Consider the following 22,470-nt stretch of genomic DNA (forward strand, 5'->3'; position numbering starts at 1 on the left):
ACATTTAAAAATATTTAAAACATTTCAAATGCTAAAATCTTTATGAAATTGTTTTCTCTTTCAGAACAAAGGCTTAAACGTGCATTTACTCAAATAAATAAACTCACTTCTTAGTTGCCTCCCTTTGAATTCTAGTTGTGAATTTTCTCACTGTTGTAGTAAGAATTGCTTCTCTTTCAGGATCTCAGGGATACAAGGTTTTCCTCATTTAATAAGTGCACTTATCTTTCCTTTTTTCCTTAGGTTTTTCTGCACTGAATCACAACTTGTTTTATCTCTTCTATGTCTGTATGCAGGGGAGACAGATCATATTTTTGGTGGGGAGAACAAATATGCCAGCCTCTGTCTCTGCCTCCCCCACCCCACCCCCTCAAGTGGCCCTAGTAGCTGATGACCATGTGGGGCAAACGTTGATCAGACCATGACCCTGGTGGCCCAGCCAATTCCACTGCCTATATTTGTATGTTTGCTTTTCTTAAATTGTCTTTCTAGTCTGTCCAGACTTAAAGTGTTATGACTGTGTGCCCACTTGGTGCTGGAGCCATGGCCTCTGAAAAATAGCTCTTTTTCAAAGCTCTTGGAAATATGTAAAGAGAACTCTCTCAACACCCTTCCTGAAGTGGCTTCCTTTGAACAATTGTATTAATTCTTTTATGTTACACTTTTCTTTGCTTTCAAAGTGGGTTACATTCTGATATTGTGTGGGTAGTTCCCTGTCCCCAGAGGGCTTACAATCAAAGGTCTTGACTTTACTAAGGCTTTTCTTACGTTCTGTGTCTATGGGAAAAACGCATGGAAAATCAGTCCAAAGTTTGTTCCTGAGGCAACAGAGGGTAAAGTGACTTGTGCAATGTTACAAGGAGTAGTAGTGGAATTTGAACCTTAGCTTCCCTGTGTCATGGACTGCTGCTCTAACCACAAGGCTACTCCCACACTTTGCTGAACTGTATTGATCAGGTAATACAGAGACAGAATATGCTATACACTTCACTAGGAGCAAGTCTTTGTGCTCCTCTAATGTTCTTCCACTTTCACACTGCGGGTAAACTCATTTTCTCCTGCCATGAGGCTCTCCCTGCACCAGAAACAATGCCCCAGCATGAATATTCAATTGGTTCCCCTGACAATGTGGTTCCCTCTCAGTGCATGCCATGTGCTGAATAGGGATCTAGGTGAAACCTTCCCCATACTGCTTTTATCCTCCTGGTGACTGATCCCAGTGACGCCCATCTCCGGGACTGGCCGATATCTCTGGGTCCATCCTAGGGCTTTTTCTCCCCTAGTCTTTAACGGTAGCAGGAGCTCCCTAATGCTACCCGCTGCTAAATTCATATCCTCTGCTTTCTTTAATTTGCAGTCCCCATGTGTGAGTCTGGCAATTTACGTCTGGGTTTTCCTGGGATTAAAATTTCCCCTCTGTACTTTAACAGTAGCAGTGGGAGCCTTGATGGTGCACTCTGTTGCTCTTCATGGCCCAGCAGTCCTTCCTTCAGCAGCCATCAGCACAGTGCCGAAGACCCAGCTCTACTTCTGGGCCTGTGAGGTGACGTCACCGTAACCCCAGAGCCTAGAGCGCAGTGGGACTTGCAAAACTGCTCCTCAGCACCCACACAAGCCAATCCAGCTTCACTGTTGCAGCGGGAAAATAATGGTCATCCTGCCACTGCTACCCTGGCCTCACTCCATCCGCAGCAACGGGAGCTGTGCCGCAGCGCTCCTGTTGTACCTCAGCTGCCTCTCTAATCATACCTTCATCCTTTCGCATCTTGGCCCGTGACAACAACAACAAGGAAGAAGGGGGGGGGGGGGGGAGCCTTAGGCTCCTAAAGCAAGAACAGCAACGCTTTGCCCCTTCCACTCTGCCTCATCTTCCCCAGTGTTATTGGGCTCTGACAGCCCCTTACTTCATATAGGTAGGTGCCAGCCACTCTTCCTGCCACAACCAGGGGGCATACTATATTGGTTCATTCTCAGAATCCAGCCTGGGTGCCCACCTGCCATGAGCATCTGTACCCTAACTCACAAGTAAAAAATATTTAATTAAAATGTCATTTTTCCCCACATAGTTATACCAAGCTTTAGAGCATTGGTCCATACATATTTGAAGCAGTCTTCGAGCAAATTAAACATTTATTTCTCTTCAATTCATTCACTGTCTAGTTGTACCATTTCACATATAATTTAGATTTAGATTTAGATTCCACTTTTCACACTTTTTCAGTGCTTCAAAGTGGATTACATTCAGGTGCTGTAAGTATTCCAGTCATGCTTCTGCATTTTTCTTTTCTCCCCTGTAAACATCAACAATTTCATTTAATACCATTCACTTATTTTGAAAAAACATACTGCAATATATACATGAGCTATTTCCCATAGCCACATCCTTAAATCAATTCTACATAATAGTAACATAGCAATGTAGTGAATTATAGCAGATAAAGACCAAAATAGTTCATCCAGTCTTCTCAGTAAGGTTTTTAAGGTTGTAACTGCCACTCCATGCAGTTTAACCTAAGGGCAGCTTGGCCCGATCCCAGCTGTAAAAGAAGGTGATGACTCTCCACTTTATTCATTCTTTCTTATGGTGCACAGAGGGTCTACCCCACCCCTAACACTATCATGAGGGAATTTGATCAAACTTTGTTGATTGTAACCGCCAGATAGCTAAGCTATATTTTAACTGAAAGAAATGCCCAGATGGATCCCTTGAATACACCACTGGCTGGTTATAATTTTTTTTAATCCTTGCAGGTTGGCTGCAAGCAGACATGTTTCATCAAACATTATCAGAGGTTTGCCCTTCATCTCCATCCTCTAGCCATTAGGGAGTCTCTGTATTTATCTCACTACCTTTTGAATTCCATTACCATTCTTTCTTTCTTTCTTTATCTGAGAGTTTTATATACCGTCATTCCATGTGAGAATCACTAGCTCTCAATGGTGTACAGGTCTGACGCTCACAGAAGGTGAGTTACAGAAGTAGGCAAACACACCAGTAATAAACAGGGAAAACAATCTAAAACTACATAGATAGGCATACACACCAGTGATAAACCCAGGGAAACAATCTAGAACTAGCAACACTCCTGTTTCCAAGGGTATATTGAACAAGTCCTTCAGCAGATCCACCAGCACCTATGAGCTTCCTTGATATCCTCATGGTCTTTCCCACTTTCAGTTCTGCTAGATCCACTCAAACACTCTCTTGTGGTGGCATCTACTACACACCCATCCATTCTCTTGCCAACCAGCAGCAGTCCTCCTCTTAGGTCTTTAGTGAAGACCAAACAGAAGTTATATGTCTGCTTTTGCCTCGTCTCTCTCCGTACATTGCTTTTTGTCACCTTTGAGTATTACAGTTTCACATCCGGTCTTCCTCTTTTCTCAGACATATTTGAAGAATGTTTTGTCACCTCACTTTACCTCTTTAGCAATCCTTTCTTCCACTTGAGCTTTTGCTTTCCTGATTACTTTTCTTTTTTCCTTTCAGTTTCACCCAAAATTCTTCCCTGTGTTTTTCTTTTTGAGATCCTTTGTATTTTTTTTTTAATGCTGATGTTTTAGCTTAATTTTTTTAGCCACCTCTTTGGAGATCCATATTGGTTTCCTTTTCCTCTTACTTTTATTTATAAGATTAGTTGCCATTAATATAGCTCTTTTTTTGGAAATATGATTTATAGCTTACTCCAGCGGTTAGAACATCAAAGAGTACATTCTTTGTGTCTTTTTATCCAAGGAGAGAATTTATTTATTTATATATTTATTTATTTATTATATATAATTATATATTATAAATATATAAATATTTATATATTTATATATTTGAATATATAAATATATTTATATATTTATATATTTATGAATATATAAATATATTTAAATATATTAAATATTTATATATTTATATATTTATTATATATACCAGTTTTTATATACCGATGATCGAATGGTGATATCAATATTAACAGACTTTATAAGAACAAGAGTAGATAGATCCAGTTTCAGGATATTAGGTTAAGTGGAAGACATGCACTGATTGCAAATCAAACTTTGTGGTTTGTGTTACAATGTACATGCTCTAAAATTTACATAGGATGCACCAAGCATCAGGTAAGGATTTTGTTTTCTTGTGTGCAGACACAGTATAGGCAGTCATGTACTGATTTACAGTGAACTGACAATTCCTGACTGGTCTTAGACTAGGCACACATGTATAAAGTCTAACTATTTTACATTCAGGATATACTTTATCATTTTATATTTTTGTCATCTCTTTCAGAAAGGACCTCCTCTGAGGCTTCACCATCTGGGCCATTGCAGCAGCAAGACCAGGAGGAAATGGCACAGCAAGACCCTGAAGGGAAGAATGAGGAGCTGGAGCAGGAGGAGGAGATGGAGGAAGAGTGGCAGCTCCCAGATGAGAGATGGAGGAGTTAGAGGAGGAAGAGCTAGAGCAGGAGGAAGAGTGCCTCCCTTGGAGAAGTACTGCTCCTCCCAAAAACCAACCTCCTGAAAGGGCAAAGCTGGGAAGCCTGTGGGGAATGCTACAGCTGGCTTTTCAAGAACTACAGTAGATGCACCAGACTCAAAGTGGGCTGATACATGATGTACAGGGCTGGAGGACTAGACACAGGATCATCAGCTAATCATTACAGTACTGGTGGACATTAACTCTGTATTGTCAGAAGCCACTCCATAATGTAGTCCTTCAGAACTTCTTTCAATTCTGAGTGTCTGTTTTCCACGTTCATTTATTGCATGGCCCCACAGTCTTTAATCCCATTTACTGTGGCTTTTTTCTTGGTAGACATTTTGATGAAAAATCTATTTTTTTTAAAAGGTAGCACTAAAAAGAAAAGAAAGTTTTACATTTTTAAAGATAAAACAGGGAGAGAAACGGTGCACATCTATGCTCAGATGAAAATAAAAATTGAGGGGGCTCACGAGGCAATATATGAGTGGGAATTTCTGCTCATGCGGGTCCATGGTTGACGTGTCCGTGGTTGACCGGTGTATGCAGTAGGGTTGCACTGCACACCATTTTCAAAAGGTCTTATCGCACTGACGAATTGACCACTTCTCATAAGCTGTTTACCAGTCACACCTGCCGGCATCTAATTTATTCGGCTTCCCTGAAGAAGGACTACCCGAAACATTGCAATGTCGGATAATATACAGCATGTATAAGAAATTTCATGCGATTACATACCGGCACCTTTAAATATTGAATGACACAGAACTGGTAACACTTATATGATAGCTTTTCGAAGAATAACTAACTTTGGGATTCCAATGATTAAAAAGCCCTAGCGCCTTGTAGAGCTGTTGCACTAGGTTATAGCCCTCAGAGGCTCTATATGAGGTATTCCCAGAGTTTCCTCAAACACTCCTTTATATTGAGCTGGATCTTTTGTATTGTTGATATTCAGTAATTTTCAGCCAATTTTAGATCTTTTATAGGGGTAATTTTCCCAACAAACCTCTCTGTATAAATTTGCTTTGAAAACTGGATGTAATGTTTGCATGTAACAGCCTGTAGTTTTCTTCATGCTGTTAAAAAATTACCCTCCCTATCTTTTAAGGGTATAAGCAGGGCTGGTGCAAAAGTATTTGGTACCCTAGGTGAATTTACGTGTTGGTTGCAACACCTCAACAACACAGCACTCCTTCCTACTAGCAGGAGGGGCTCCAGCACAATGCTATCTTCTTATAAGAACATAAGCTACTGGGTCCTACCAAGGTCCATCGAGCCAAGCCTTCTGACTCTGACAGTGGCCAGTCTGGGTCACAATTACCTGTCAGATCCCCACTAGTTGATCTATTTCATGTAACTCACTCCCAGGGATAAGCGCTGGCTTTCCCAAGACCTTAGGGACATTTCCTTCAGGAACTTGTTCAACCCTCTTTTAAACCCCACTATGCTAGTTTTCCTGACTATGTCCTCTGCAACAGATCTGATAGCTTGATTGTGCATGAGTGAAAAAATACTTACTACTATGTATTTTAAATTTGCCAGTTGCTAGTTTCATGGAGTGGCCCCTAGTTCCTTTGTTGCTTGAAAGGGTAAATAATTGTTACCTATTTATCAGTTCCACTCCACTCATGATTTTATAAATTTCAACCATTTCCCCCTCAGTCATCTCTTTTCCAAGCTTAAGAGCCCTATCTGTCTAGCCTTTCTTCATAAAAGAGCATCTGTATCCCCTTTATCATTTTTATCACCCTTCTCTGAATGTTTTCTGTGTCCACTATGTCTTTTTTTGCTATGGGGCTGCCAGAATTGCACACAATACTCAAGATGCGGTCACACCATGGATCTACATAAATGTGATTTCCAACTAGAAAGAAGTATATTTATCAGTGACTATGCTGTTTACCAAATATTTTTGTAGAGATCCTTTGGGATAGATTTATTTATTTTATATACCAACATTTGATCTCAATTGAGATATCACACCGGTTTACATTCAGGTACTGTAGGTATTTCTCTATCCCCAGAGGGCTTACAATCTAAGATTTTGTACCTGAGGCAATGTAGGGTAAAGTGACTTGCCCAAGGTCACAAGGAGCAACAGTGGGACTTGAACCTTGGTCTCCTTGTTCATAGTCCACTGCTCTAACCACTAGGCTATTCCTCCTTAGCATGTAGGTTAGGAATTAGAATAGAAGCATATCATTTTCATTGCAAAACACCTCCTGTGAGTCTGCTGGAATGGTGAGCTCCTGTCTGCATAACAGCATACAGGGAGAGAGAACAGTGTGGTATTTTTTTGTTAGCTTTTGAAGGTTTAAAACCAGTTTAATTTGGTGTTCCCTGGTCACTAGTCTTTTCTATACCCCACGACCAGAGACATAGAAAAAGGGGAGAGGCATATACTATCTGCTGCTGTATGCCTCAGGATTTTTCAATTAAGTGATTTCTTCTCCTGGAAATTCATTTTTGACATTTGTGTTTATTTTGTAAATGTCTGGCCCTGGCCTGGGAAGGAAAAGCCCTGTGTTTGGAAGGAGAGGGGTTAGAGAACAACTGCAACTTCCATCTCACAACCCATGAAGGGTCAGTGATGACTCGAAGCAAGAGAGTCTTGGGGTTTTGGTATTTTGGCGGAAGGTTTTTTTTTTGTTTTTTTTTTTAGTTGGGAGGAAGCTCTGCAACCGTTCTTTCTGTCCAGTAGTTGAGGAAATGAGTAGATCTGACCTTTTCTTGGCTACAAGAAAAGTCTGACTTTACTATTTTGAGAAGAGTGCTGGGAGGAAGAAGTGTCATGTCATCTGGAGACCCCCACTGGAGTCTTCACCCTGGGGGGAAAAAAGGAGGCTGGTATTTTGGAGACCTGGAATTACACCTGGATTTTAGCTGGGGAAGGGATACCACCACGCCTAGAATACCACTACCCACCCGGGACTCTCGACATTCCAAGTCCTGGAAAGTAAGAACATCTCAGGACCCAGTGCTGAAGGGGACACCTTCACAGAGAGAGCACCAATCTGAGGAAAAGGTTTTGCACATAGATGAAATCAGAATCAAATGTGTTTGGTGCCGGTTAATTACCTTGGAAGATTTGCAGTAAAGTTTTCGTTCGAATCACCCAGTCAAAAGTGTCCAGTCTGTTTATTCTGCAACTGCACATAATTAACTATTGTACACAGCGAAGATATTTAGTCCCTGCACCTTGGACCTTGAAGTGTATCCTCCCCCCTCCCTCCCACAACCATTAGAGAATCCATGCCCTGGCACTGCATAGACTTCGTGACTGTGTACTGGGACTTAGGCCCAGGACCAAATGCAACCTCTGCATTCTCAGAAACTATCACAAGAGGGGCTAAATTTAAAAAATGCAATATTTGGTGACAAAGTAGTATTTGGTGTACACTTGTTGACTATTTAGAATTATTTGCACTAGCTGGTACTACTAAAATATGTACTAATGTTTCATTTGTTAATGGCCTTTGGTAAATCAATGATAAATGATTTTGATTATATTTGGTAATTCTTTTTTATTAAATGTGATTCAATTTTCTAATATTAAATCTAATTTTATGTATTTTATAGAATGTTGCAAGACTCCCTTGTTCTTTTTTGAAGTAGGGAAGCATATAAATGTGAAATGTGATGTAATGAGTATTTATGGATGCATCTATCTATTCTCGTAATCCTAAAAATAAAGGTTTAGACTTTCATGCACTGCAAGAAAATGTTCCTTCATGCTGAAGCTTACATGTTTCTTTTAGAGACACAGAAAAGATTTAAAATAGTAATAATGACTTCCACATTGGACGTTTCCTGTTTGGTAGTATTCTAAGAGGTTAAGATCCCCAGGAAAAACTTTCCATCCTGGTAGCAACTACAAGCAAATGCTGATCATTATGTGAACCTAGAAATTGAACCAAGAGACCAAATAAGTGGATTTTAGTGATCAAAAATACAAAAAAGAAACATAATGATAATTTGGCACTAAACCAATCCCAAATTGAATCCTTTCAGTGACAGAACCTGTGCAAGAGTTTAGCAAAACTGGTTGAAATAAATACAAAATGGATACCAGATGATCATCTAAACTTCATGTTTATCTCCATGACACATCACCATTATTTCGAGTGACAAAATGTAATTTTAGCCCCCTGTTTTGGTGTGGTAGCCTGAAATGTGCAGGGAGCATATATAGTCCCAGGGCTATGTTCTCACACAGTCAAATGACCTAAACAGCTCCCTGGGGATGGATTCTCTGAATGGGGGAGGCTATACCTCGAGAGCTCTAGGGATGGAAGCTGCTTCACCGGTTTACTTGTTGATACTCATGAGAGAGTGCAGAAACTGATTGGCAGGTCTCTCTGCGTGTGTGTTCCAAATTTAAACGTTACTGTAAATATTTTAGTATAAGCAATTTGCATTTACAAAGTTGTTTCCATGTACATCCACATCCCAGTAAGGTGCATTTCCTTATACCTCTCCTCTGTCTGTGAATGTGACTCTCAATACTAGGTCCTGAGATATTCTTACCGTCTAGCCGCGCAGGAGGGCTCCGAATTATAAGTATCCCAGATAGGTGGGGGTATCCTAGATGTAGTGGGATCCTTTCCCTAATAGTATCTGAGGTCCAGGAGTACTTCCAGATCTCCAAAAACTAGTCCTTGACCTGCATCCCAAGGTGAAGACTAGTGGGGGGGGGGGGGGGGGGGTGTCTCTCCAGTTGTCATAAAGCTTCTTACTCCTGATCTCTCTGACTGAAACGTCTCCCTGACGAGGGAAAGGTTAGCGCTTCTCCTTTCCCTATCTTCTGGGCAACAGAGATGAGCATTCGGGAGAAACGAAATAGGAAACGAGACAAAATTTCCTATTTCATTTCATTCTCAAAATGAATCGATTGAAAATCAGATAAAATGTAATTGGTTTTCAGGTTTCATTTAGAAAAAAAAATGGTGACCTCTGCTGAAGAGGGAGGTCCCAGAGTTAATTAACTCCGGCACGTCCCCAGCTAACGCTGCCATTTTCAAGAAAAGTGAAGAGGATAACACACTGAGGCCTGGGTTCCAACCTTAGGGCTTGGGCCTAAGCCAAGGACCCAGTGTTTGGACCTGTCCTCCAGACAGGGTCCCTGGTGTCGGGCCAGGGACAGATTTGGTCTAGGCAGAGGTCCCAGCATTGGGTCGTGGAGGGCCCAGACCAAAATCGCGGTGATCTACCATCGCCTAGGCCTATGCAAGGCTGAGGCTTTGGCCCGGGCAAGGCCTTGTCATTTGATCCCCCCCCCCACCAGACTGGGTAAGTGGGGGGACAGAGAAGATCCTGGCCCCAGCAATTTTTTGGGTCGGGAGGGGATTTCCCATTGCCTTTTTTGTCATTTTTTTTAATAGTTATTTTGTTTTTTTAAACTAAATAAACAAAATAAACATTAAGCAAAATGAAATTCATGGGGAAAAACAAAACAAAAACTAAACAAAATTTTTATTTTTCCCCACCCCTACTGTGCAGAAAGGATGGCAGCAAAAACTTCCTCCCAAACTCAAAAAGGCAAAAGTCTTCTGAAACGCCAGCAAGCAAAGCTCTATTATGGTGTGGGCCATCCAGTGCTCCTACCATGTGACAGGGTCCGGCCAATGGCACGGATACCCTGTCACATGGTAAGGGCAAAGGGCCATCGGCGCCATTTTGATGAGTGGCAGCCGATGGCCTGGGAGCGGGAGATTGCTCCAGGGACCCCCACTGGACCACCAGGTACCTGTAAAAAGTTTTTGGGAGGGTCGGGTGGGTGGGGGAAGCTAAGGTATTAGTTTTAAAGGGTCGGGGTGGGTTTTTTGTTTATCGGCTCAGGCGCAGCTGATAAACAAAACCGCGATCGGGCCCGATGAAAAAAAAACAACATGTGAATCGGAACCGGAATCCGAACCAATTCCGGTTCCGATTCACATCTCTACTCCATATTTGTAATTTGTGGTCTTTTATTCTGTATTTGGTAAAGGTCATGTCTGACTGAAGTGAAGTATTTTATTAGCATGCAGGCATTTGTATTGGTCTTATTTGTTGTGCTTTCTCAATAAAACATGCATTGGTGATGTACTGCTTCCTTTTAATAGGTAGAAATATTTCTGTTTGAGATCTCAGAGGTAGTGCTGCTGTTGTATGGCAAGTTTGCTACACATGTGCTGAGTGGGTTTTTTCAAGTTTTATATTTTACAATGCTCCTGGTAGTATAGGGCGTTTGTGTTGCTGTTACTGAAATGACACTATAATCTGAATATATATTTTTATATGGCAAGTTGTTGGGAAATATCCTGTGGATGCAGAGTACATGTTTACTTTTAGCCCGATGATGGCCATGTGTTCAGTGTGTCACACATGTGAGCACTATCTGTCTGGTGTGCACTGACTAACAAGATTTGGAACCACTGGCTTAGGGCATCTGATGCTCTTACACCGACCCTGTAATGGCAGTGGTAGGTAAAGGGGTGTGATATCAAGTGAAAAAGACAAGATAGTGGGGGGAAGTTGGTGTTGGTTTGCATCTGGGAATATGTATGTTCATATACCGAAAGCAGAAGAATCTTAACTGGGCAGACCGAATGAACCAGTTTGATCTTTATCTGTCTGTGAGGCAGTGCCCTTAGTGCTCCCTATGTACCTGTGAAGGACCAGGCTCGACGCCTGGTCCACCTTAAATTCCCTAAGGAAAGTATGCTCTATAGGCGGGATCCTGTGAGGCAGGTGGGGCAAAGAGGGCATAGCCAGAGACTGGAGAATAAGAGCTGGGATCCAGGTGGGGATAACCAGGCCGGGCCTGAGGTCTCCGGGAGGAAGGCAGCTGTTGTGTATAACACTGTCCAAACCTTGAGCTGAAACGAAGCAACTCTATAAGTAAGAGAGTACACTGTCTGAGAAGACAGCACATTGTCCTGCACGTGTAAAGTTATAGTGAAGGGTTACTGTTTTAAGAAGGCTGGAGTCAGTCTAGTTTGTCTCCAGGCCTGTGGGAATCACCACTTGTTCCCACACTGAGATCGATTATTGGCTCAAGATATAAGCAACAGTAATGAGGCAAAATAGATTTAATGAGTTATTAGAAAGTTTGTGTGATCTGATAAATGACAAGTATTTGATTCTTCAAATAAAATGAATGTTTTCCTAATGGTGGAGGTGGCAATTGCTAAGTAATTGTAGTTTTCCTGATTATTCTAGTGGAATGTTATTGGCATTTTTATATTTGGTACCATTGGTTGTGCCTCGCTTTGTACACAGTTTTCTAGTAATAAGGCAAGTAATAAACATTTTTGTTTTTTTAAATTAATAGTCGTCTAGATGGACAAAGGTAAAAATTGTATTCCATGTGCCCAAGTGTTCGAAATTTTCACAGCTGAAAGTTGGAACCCTATTCCGTTCCTCTGTTTTTCAAAACCGAAACTGGCAATCATTGAGAATTTTGTATTCTTCTAGCTGTGTCAACACTCATTTTTTCAATATCTTACTATCAGTTGGTAAGTTAGAGATGGAGCGATAATTAGCTGCATCCATAATGGATAACTTTGAGTTCTTTATGTTTGGATGAACTTCTGCTCTTTTTACTACTCGCTCCTGCAAGGAAGTATTGTTCACTATTCTCACTATTGATATTGAGTCATACAACTTTGCCTCACAAATAATCCAAAATGGACAAGGGGCTGATGACCCAGATGTAGAAAAGATTTGGGGAAGCAGCTCTTCAAATATAGAGCTATTAATAATATGTCTAAATTGAGATAATTTATACCTCAGAACTGCCCAGACAATGTAACTCGTAACATATAATCACCAAAACATCACCAACAAATTGGTGCAATGGGTTAACACAATAGATTCACATTTGAAGTTTACATTCCAGTATAGTAGTCAACAAATTAATTTCCTGGACATTTCGGTTAGTATAAAGGATAGTCAACTCAATACAACAATATATCGTAAACCTATCGAGCGCAACAATTTGTTGAGCTTTCATAGTTGTCACCCTACGGCTTTTAAGAAGGGTCTACCCATAAGTCAGTTTTTTAGGCTACGGCGAATATGCTCAAATTATCAGGAATTTAAAAAACAAGCACGAGACATGGCACGGAGATTTTTTGAGAGATAATATCCATATAGTGCTGTTCAGAAAGCATATAAGCGTGCTAGATATTCAGATCGATCGACTTTGTTGGAGTATCAATCTAGAAAAAATGTTGTTCCAGAAGTATGTGTTCTTCATCATTCAGATAAATCCCATCTAATAGTAAACAGCATAAAACGCCATTGGAACATTTTACAGCTGCATTCTACAGTGTTTACAGATTTACCATTATTTTCTTATTCACGGGGCAAAAACATAAAGGATTATGTGGTCCATGCAGAGACTCACACAAGGGACACTGAAACATTGGAAGGATTTCATGATATATGTGGATAATGTGACATGTGTATTCAATCCATTACTGGAACAGTCTGGCAACATCCTAGTACAGGAATACAATATAGAAAAAGAACTATAACTAATTGTAAATCTACCAATGTGGTATATTTCATTCAGTGCCCCTGTCCTTCCAGTTATGTAGGACGAACAAGTAGACAAGTCAAGATCCGTCTAAGAGAGCACCGTAGTAGGATAAATATGCTTAATATGGAAGCTTCGATGGTAAAACACTGTGTTCAAAATGCTCATCAGTTCCATCATTTGAAATGGACGGTATTAGATGAAGTGGGATGTTTAAGTCGTGAAAGAGATATTCAAAGTTGAATTTTTTCGAGCAAAAATGGATTTTCAAATTATCCGCTCAAAGTCCTTTGGGCATGAATGATGCAGTGGATTGGGCAACGTTGATATGACATCAGAAACATAGAATGTTATATCATTGGCTATGCAGGGATGGGAGAGTAATCATTGGCTACCGTCACATCCGAAGGCTGGTTTAAAAACTTCCTCGTTGAAATAACACGGAGGATCGTTTTGGGAAATGCTGAAAGAATGGAATGAGTGACAGCATAGAAGTTTGGAGCATATGTATATTTAGTAATGGGTAAAAGTTTGCTTTATCAATTAGCATCCTTAAACAATTGGTTATTTTTTTCCACAGAAGCAAAGAAGAGTTGACATATTGCCCCTGACGAAGCACTTAAGAAACACGAGCCGTGTAGGGCAGGCTGACAAAAATACAGATGCTCCTTCAGCGTTTTTATTGCTCATCTTAAAAGGATAAGTGTTAAACACTAAATATAATTTAAAAAAATGTGCAACCAAGACCAATGATTATAAACGATGAATAACTTCATATGAAAATATTCATGTAGTAAACAGGTATTTAATACCAGTGAGAGTAATTGTACACAATTTAAATCTCTCCTATATAATATATGAGGTCTGGTTTCACAATCTAACGGCCGGATTTTAAATGCCCTGCGCGCGTAAATCCGGCCGGATTTACGCACACAAGGCCCTTGCGCGCCGGCGCGCCTATTTTGCATAGGCTGCCAGCGCGCGCAGAGCCCCAGGACGCATGTAAGTCCTGGGGCTTCGTAAAAGGGGCGTGTCGGGGGCGTTCCGAAAATGACATGGCGTTTTGGGGGCGTGACATGGCGTTTCGGGGGCGGGTGATGGTGCGCCAGCAGCCCACTCGCACGCGCAGATTTACGTCTGCTTTCAGCAGGCGTAAATCTGCCAACAAAGGTAAGGGGGGGGGTTTAGATAGGGCCGGAGGGGTGGGTTAGGTAGGGGAAGGGAGGGCGAAGAAAAGTTCCCTCCGAGGCCGCTCCGAAATCGGAGCGGCCTCGGAGGGAACAGGCAGCGCGCGCTGGGCTCAGCGCACGCAGGTTGCACAAATGTGCACCCCCTTGCGCGCGCCGACCCCGGATTTTATAAGATACGCACGGCTATGCGCGTATCTTATAAAATCCAGCGTACTTTTGTTCGCGCCTGATGAGCGAACAAAAGTACGCGCTCGCGCAAAATTATAAAATCTACCCCTAAGAAAACAAAGTTTCCAATTTGTTGGTGATTTTTGGTGATTATAAATTGAGATCATGACACATCTTGTATCATGCCTTCCTTCTTAGGTTCTCAACTTTACTTTCAAAGAAACATGCCAGGGTCTCACTCTTAATTCTTCCTGACACAGATATTGTTCTTTTATTAACTAATGATTTTACAGCATGAAATAATGGTCATGGCTGATTCAAAGATTTTTGCATTGTTTCTGAAACATATTTTTTCCTTACCAATTATACATTTTACTATAACTAATTAATGCTCTCTTATTAGAATTTGTTCCTACTTTTTAGTTTTACATTAGCTTCATTCTATTCTTGTAATCACTCAGAGAACCAGGGCATTTTTCTTCTAAATGATCTTTTTTTAATTCATTTTGCTGGTGCCAAGTTGTCATATAATTCCTGTAGGGATGAAAACCAGCAATTTGTTAATTCAGTAACTGACTTACAATCATTCATATCGTTAAATGTATCCTAGGCTACTCAGAAATGTTCTATTTCTATCCTAGGGCATATCACCCACTCTTCCTCTACTTTGAAACAATCATCAGGTTTTTCTACCAGCGAAAACAGCATCAGATAATGCTCTGTCCATACCACTGGCAATATTTGCATTAAAAATAAAAATCCTCATCCTCCTGGTGGAATAATAAATCTAATGCATGCCCTAATTTATGTGTAGGACCATAAATCATTTGTTTCAAATGTAGCGCTGATATGGCTGATAAAATTATTCTGCATGAGGAGTTTATATATCATCTACATATAGCTTGAAATCTCATAAAATTATCAGATCAGAATTATTAATCTGCAAAGTAGAGAAAATATCCATCGATGGAAAACACTGATGTCTTTGTCACTTCTTGCGAGCAATAGTGCAAACAAAACATCCGAGGACTTATCCTTTATACTAAGCCTTCCATCTCAAGGATAAATGATCATTTTATATGCATATATTTTTATTCCAATAACCCTCCTCCTATTCTATCCACTCTCATTTTACCCACATGTATAAAGCCAGGGGGTGGGGGTAGGGGGGGTTACATCTGATTCAGCAATTTATTATCCGTTTCAAAATGCCAAGATTCTGTAAAAAAATAAAACATCTACTATTAAATCCAAATCCAAAATATAGAATCCTTTTTAATTTCCGCTGCTTCACATCAGCCTCTAAGGTTTGGGCCACATTTATTCTAATGGAGTAGCTAAAATAGTTACCACAATACATATATTCTCCCTCCCAGAAATCATCCTTATAGCCTGTTATACTACCCCTGTCCCATAACTACTGTTATATTGTGCCCATGATAATATAAGCAATTAGAAAGCCCAGTATCTTTCCTCTAATGATGGCCTTCCAATAGTGAATTATTTCTACAAAACATAGTCCTCCCAAAATCTAAAGTGTCTCCATATCTTGGATGTCTTGCAGGATCCCCTCTCTCTGGATCCATTCTTTCTGGGGGTTCTCTTGGCCCCAGTAATATCATTTGCTGCCTCCTTCAGCTGCTCACTGGATAGTGTGCTACAACCAGTCTACCCAAATGCTCTTCAGCTACTAGCTCTTCATTATCTTCTGATTCTGAAGATCCCAGACATGATGCATTTGAATAAGTAGTTTCTTTTAGGACCTGCTATAGACATTCCTCTAGATGAAATAGAGGGGAACACTGCATTAGCTTTGCATTTCTACTAGCACTGCAATAGTTTTGGCATTTCGCAGCCAATGTGGATCTTACTCTGAGTCTCCTGTGACTCTGCCTTCTTCTACCCCATACCATAGCAATGGTGCCGATGGGAGCAGGCAGCTACAATTGAAGATTCTTATCTGACACCACCTCTCTCTCTCTGACTTGTTTTCTCATCATAAAAATATTTTTTTATCCTGGTTGGCAGTCTGATCATTATTTTCATCGGTGCTGCTCATGCTGGTCCTAGGCTCTAGGCCTCTGTAACATAGAAACATAGAAATGATGGCAGAAGAAGACCAAATGGCCTATCCAGTCTGCCCAGCAAGCTTTCACACTTATTTTTTTTTCTCATACTTATCTGTTACTCTTGGCCCTTATTAGTAACTTTTTGGTTCTATTTACCTTCCACCCTCACTATTGATGTAGAGAGCAGTGCTGGAGCAGCATCTAAGTGAAGTATCTAGCTTAATTGGTTAGGGATAGTAACCACCACAATAAGCAAGCTACTCCCACACTTATTTGTTTACCGAGCCTGTGCAATTCAGTCCTGGTTGGTTGTTGTCTGAATATAAATCCTCTTTTCTTCATTCCCCCTGACATTGAAGCAGTGAGCTGCGCTGGATATATATTCCAAGTGAAGTATTAGGCTTAATTGATTCAGGGTAGTAACCACCGTAACAAGCAAGCTACACCCACGCTTATTTGTTTACCCAGACTATGTAATTCAGTCCTTGTTGGTTGTTGTCTGAATATAAATCTCTTTTCTTCATTTCCCCTGCTGTTGAAGCATAGAGCTATGCTGGATATGCCTTGCAAGTGAAGTATCAGGCTTATTTGGTTTGGGGTAGTAACCGACGCAACAAGCAAGCTACTCTCCCGCTTTTTTGTGAATGCAAATCCTTTTTTCCACATTTCCTCTTGCCGTTGAAGCATAGAGCAATGTTGGAGTCGTATTAATCATGTGTATGTTTATTGAATAAGGACATTAACCGTGTGTATGTTTATTGAATAATCTCCAGGTAGTAGCCGTCATTCCCGCAAGCCATCCCCATGCCTCTTCTCATCATTCACATCCTCTAGACTTTATGGATCCACAGTATTTATCCCACGCCCTTTTGAAATCCTTCACAGTTTTGGTCTTCACCAATTCCTCTGGAAGGGCATTCCAGGCATCCACCACCCTCTCTGTGAAGAAATACTTCCTGACATTGGTTCTGAGTCTTCCTCCCTGGAGTTTTAAATCGTGACCCCTGGTTCTGCTGATTTTTTTCCAACGGAAAAGGTTTGTCGTTGTCTTTGGATCATTAAAACCTTTCAAGTATCTGAAAGTCTGTATCATATCACCTCTGCTCCTCCTTTCCTCCAGGGTGTACAAATTTAGATTCTTCAATCTCTCCTCATAAGTATCCTCATAAGTCTCCTCAAAAGGCTTCCTCTTCCTCTCCCATTCTTGCCATATCGTCTCTTCGATACCTGTGGTAAAATGGAATTTTATCAGATCCTTAGTGGCACTGATATATTATCATATACCCAATAGTGTAGACGCAGACACATATAAGTCACTTTTGTTATGAAACAAAGCACATATTACTGTGCTTGTTGACTTATGTAGGGCTCCATTGGGATCCCTATGTAGGTGTGACCTTGTAGAAAAGCTATGTATTATAAGAAGGAGAGAGGAATATGCCATCTATGTGGAAAAACCAATCAAGTGTATCTCTGATTCTTTTACATACACTTGGTGATTGACACATTTAATGCCTTAGGCCCTGGAGGATAAAAGACCCCTCCCTCCCCCCCCCCCCCAATCTACCAATGAAAAATCCACTGAACAGGGTTTGAAGAAAGCGAATTGTGACTGTGTATGTCACTTAGCCCCAGTATCTTTTGTTACTGATCCTGTGAATCTTAAAGTATTCATCAAGTTCAGGATGGCACATTGCTGCATTGCAAGAAGAAATGCTACTATATACCTTCCTGTCAGAGTCACAGAGTAGCACAGAACCCTCCTATATGCTGCAGACAGTGACGCACTGTACCTCTCTCTCTGTAGCCCTCCAACCCTTATTAATAGTGATACTCTAACACTATAAGAGTCAACAAGAGAGATTACAGTGTCTCCTGTCATATACTGACAAGATGCAACAACTCATCCTCTCTTTTCCCCTCTGCAAAGCTTTTTGTAAGGTTTTTCTTTCTCTCTCTCTCTCTGTCTGGGTGGGGAGTATCTATGCGTTTCTCTGTCTTCTGTCTGTGTGTCCATTTTCTGTCTGTGGTGTCTCTGTCTGTGTGTCTGCCTTCTATCTGGGAACAGTGTGTTTTTCTATTTTTTGTGGGATATCTGTATCTGCATGTGGGGTATCTGTTTATTTGTATGTATGTATGTATTGTATGTGTTTATTTGTATGTATGTATGTATTGTATGTGTTTGTCTGGGTCTGAGGTAACTGTGTTTGGGGTCTCTGTTGTTTGTCTGGGTATCTGTTGCTCTCTGTGTCTGTCTGGCTTCACGATGTCTGTCTCTCTCATATAGGTATGTGTGAGCTTGCTGCTTTCAGCAACTTGAAGAGAAATAAAACAGAGACTTTGTGTCATTAGCTGGCGGTGTGGCTGCCTGGTGAATACCCTTCACACACACATATACACGTACATCTATATATATGTATGCATATATAAACAGTAACCTTTCTTGGGAGGCCCCAACCAATTGCATGAATAGAGGTAGGGGGACCCATGGCTCAAAAGCATTGCTCATCCCTGATATAGAGATCAATAATGCCTTTGTGCACATATCTTTTCAAATTACACACACAAAAACTGAGCTTTCAATATTTCCCCCCATTGAACACATACATTTTGGGGCGGATTTTAAAAAGGTTACGTGCGTATATTACACGCGTAACCCCGAAAACCCACTCCTGCGCGCGCCGAGCCTATTTCGCATAGGCCCGGGGACGTGTGTAAGTCCCGGGGCTTGAAAAAATGGGCGGGATGTGGGCGGGGCGGGGTGTGGCCAGAGGCCTCTCCACTGCCGCTGGGCTCGGGGATCGTGCACTGGCACTCGGCTGGCACGCACAACCTACGCTTGCCCAGAGGCAGGCTTAAATAAAAAAATAAAGGTATGGGGGGGATTTAGATAGGGCTGGGGGGCGGGTTAGATAGGGGAAGGGAGGGGAAGGTGGGGAGGGCGGAAGGAAAGTTCCCTCTGAGGCAGCTTCAATTTCAGAGCGGCCTCGGAGGAAACGGGGAAAGCCATCGGGGCTCCCCTAGGGCTTGGCGCGTGCAAGGTGCACAAGTGTGCAACCCCTTGTGCGCTCCGACCACGGATTTTATAACATGCACGCGGCTGGAGAGAAGTAGTGTAGATTAGCAGGGTGGAAGTGGAACAGAGAAATGGGATGAGGGTGAAAGGAGCTGGACCCATGAGTAGTCTAAGGAAATGTTTCTTTACAGAGAGGGGAACTGATGCAAGGTACAGCTTCCCCGTGGAGGTGGAAGAGACAAGACCAATATTTGAATTCAAGAAAGCGTGAGATCAACACAGGGGATCTCTGAGGGACTGGTAGGGATTGTAAAGTTGAACAGTTGGTATGGATGGACAGACCAGATAGGCCATGACATTTCTATGTGTAAGCCCCCCCCCCCTCCCCTTTGTGGGGTGCAATGAATTTAGGGGGGATCACAAAGTTTTCAGGCTGCTCTTCTATGCCCCTGTAGACACCGGGGTTCATCCAGCGGGGGGAGGTATTGTGATCGATCTGTGGTATTCTCAGACTGGGAAGCATTTTTCCACTGGAGATTCAAGTAGCAAAGGAAGACAGAGACCAATAATGGTGTTCAAAGTATATTTTCATAAAGTTTGAAAATAAGAATCCAAGCCAGTACTGAAAAAAACAAAAATGGCATCAGAAAGATCATAATAAAAAAGGCATAGTCTTTTTGTCCATGGTAAATCCCTTAGTCATTCTTCTCCCAACTGAACCAGTGTCCAACTCTAGAATTTTGGATTTTGCTGCCCCTAGGCACTTTTGGTGCTTTCACCCACCACCACCCTTCCTATAAGGAGCTGTTAAAGGGCAGCAGAGGTTTAGCAAATCTTATCCAACCCGTGTCCCCTAAAGGTTTGCTACTCTAGGCATAAACATAATGAGTGCCAATTGACAAATGCAGGGCTGCTTGGAGGGCAGAATAACCTCTCTCATGCTCCAGCATGAAGCAAGGGCTAAAAAAAATGACAAAACTCCTTGTTCAAAAAATAGATCTTCCAAATTAGATACTTCAACAGTCTCTGCAAAAATCTCAAAGCTTCAAAAACTCCAAAACTGTGAAAATCTACAAACCCTGTTGTAGACTGGTTGCAAAGGCAAAAGATCCAGATCCCAGCCCTTCGAGATATTGAGGGTTTGCCCTTCTCTCAGGAAACTGGTTCAAAATCTAAAACTTCAAAAAACTTTTTCAAAACTCCAAGACTCCACTATTCTCAAAATCTCCAGTCTCCTTGATCATTCCTAGGGAAGGAAAGACCAACAGTACTGCAAACTCCTCACCCTCACCCTCTCCCGTATCTCCTCACCTTCTCACTATGGGCATACCCCAGGGGCAATTTATACCTCTGAGCCACTGCCCACAAAAAGGTAGGAATATAGCAGGGGGAGGACCCCAAAAATGCAAAAACCTTAGATGAATACAGGGCAAGATATTAATGGCAGGCAAAGCCTGATCACATATATGTATTATTCCTTCCTCCTACTTCTTCCCATTATTCCCCCCCCCCCCCCAGCTAATTAATAGCAATCTCAGGGTGCCCATAACTAAAAGGTTCCTAGGGTATGTCATCACCCTACACCAAACTACCCCATACTCCCCTGGTACCTTGAAAAGGTACATCTTTAGCCCAGATAGTGGTATGCTGTTTCTGTGACTTGGGCCCAGTGCTTCTAGTGTTGATCAACTAGGAACCCTAGAATCACCAGCCGGATCACTGTAGCAATACACCATGATCCAGGCAGAAGATTTACCTTTTCAAGCTACCAGGAAGATGGAAAAATGTTAGATGCGCCGGCCACAGATGGCCGCAGCCGGCCCCCCCCCTTACCACTTCTGCGGGCGTCGGGAGCACAGCAGGGAGACAGCCCTGCCAAGCACCGCCAACTTCGGGCTCTCCCGCGGCCGCTGCCGCTAATGAAGCTGCCTCTCACGGCAGTCCCCAGCTCCATCTTCACGGCTCTATGCCGCTGGACGATGATGCCAGCAGCCCTTCCAGGATGGGCCCTCCCTAGGCGCGCAGCCACGCCCCCTGGGCACTTTTAAAGTGCCAGCACCAATTAGAGCAGGCCAGCCCCTGGGATGATGTCCGGAGCCTGGAACTATATATTGGAGCCTCCTCTTCATGCTCCTCGACTGGGCAATGAGAATGCTTCGCTTCGGTAAGGTCTTTGGTGCCGTGGTTCCTGTTCCTGCCTTCTGAGTCCTGCTCATGCCCTGGTTCCTTCCTCTGGCTCCCCCAGAAGGATCTTCTGGCTTCTGACCTCAGTCTGGCTATCGGCAACTCTTCTGGCTTCTGACCTCGGACTGGCTTTCGGTGAGTCTCCTGGCTCCTACCATGGACTGGCTATCAGCGATCCTCTGGCTTCTGATCTTGGACTGACTTTGGACTATCCCTCCGGCTGCTGTTCTACTGTCTTCACGGGGACCCACCTAAGAACAGCTGGCCTCTGCACACAAGGGCTCAACCTGCAGGTAACGAGGTTGCTATTGGCAAAGTTCCAGCCGGCCCCTGCAACAGTCCGGCCTCGCCTTCCAACAGTGGGGACCTGCGGGAGTTTGCCCTCTCGGGTAGCGCCAATTCCACCTTGGACAAGGGTTCCACATTCTCGTCAGTAACATAACAGATTACCAAGGACATGGACCCGGCAGAAGCCTCTGCCCTCCAAGCCATTCCAGGCCTAGCTCAAAGAATTCTTGAGCAGCAGAGGGCCCTGGAGACGTTCGCCTCAGCAGTGGAGAATTTAAAATGACGTTTGGACTCCACAGCTCCCATAGTCTTCACCCCACCGCTAATGCCAACCGTCTCCCTTCCGGCAGCAGGTGGCCACCTGGTGATCCCTCTACCTGCCCCTCCCCACTTCGTTGGAGACCCCCAGGCCTGTAGGGGCTTCATTAATCAGTGCAGTATGCACTTTTGTCTACAACCTACTCTCTTCCCAGAGGATATCACGAAGACTATGTACATCTTGTCCCTTCTCGATGGGAAAGCCCTGGACTGGGCATCTCCTCTCTGGGAACATTCTGATC

Source organism: Rhinatrema bivittatum, chromosome 1 (assembly GCF_901001135.1).
Source record: "Rhinatrema bivittatum chromosome 1, aRhiBiv1.1, whole genome shotgun sequence".
NCBI lineage: Eukaryota > Metazoa > Chordata > Amphibia > Gymnophiona > Rhinatrematidae > Rhinatrema > Rhinatrema bivittatum.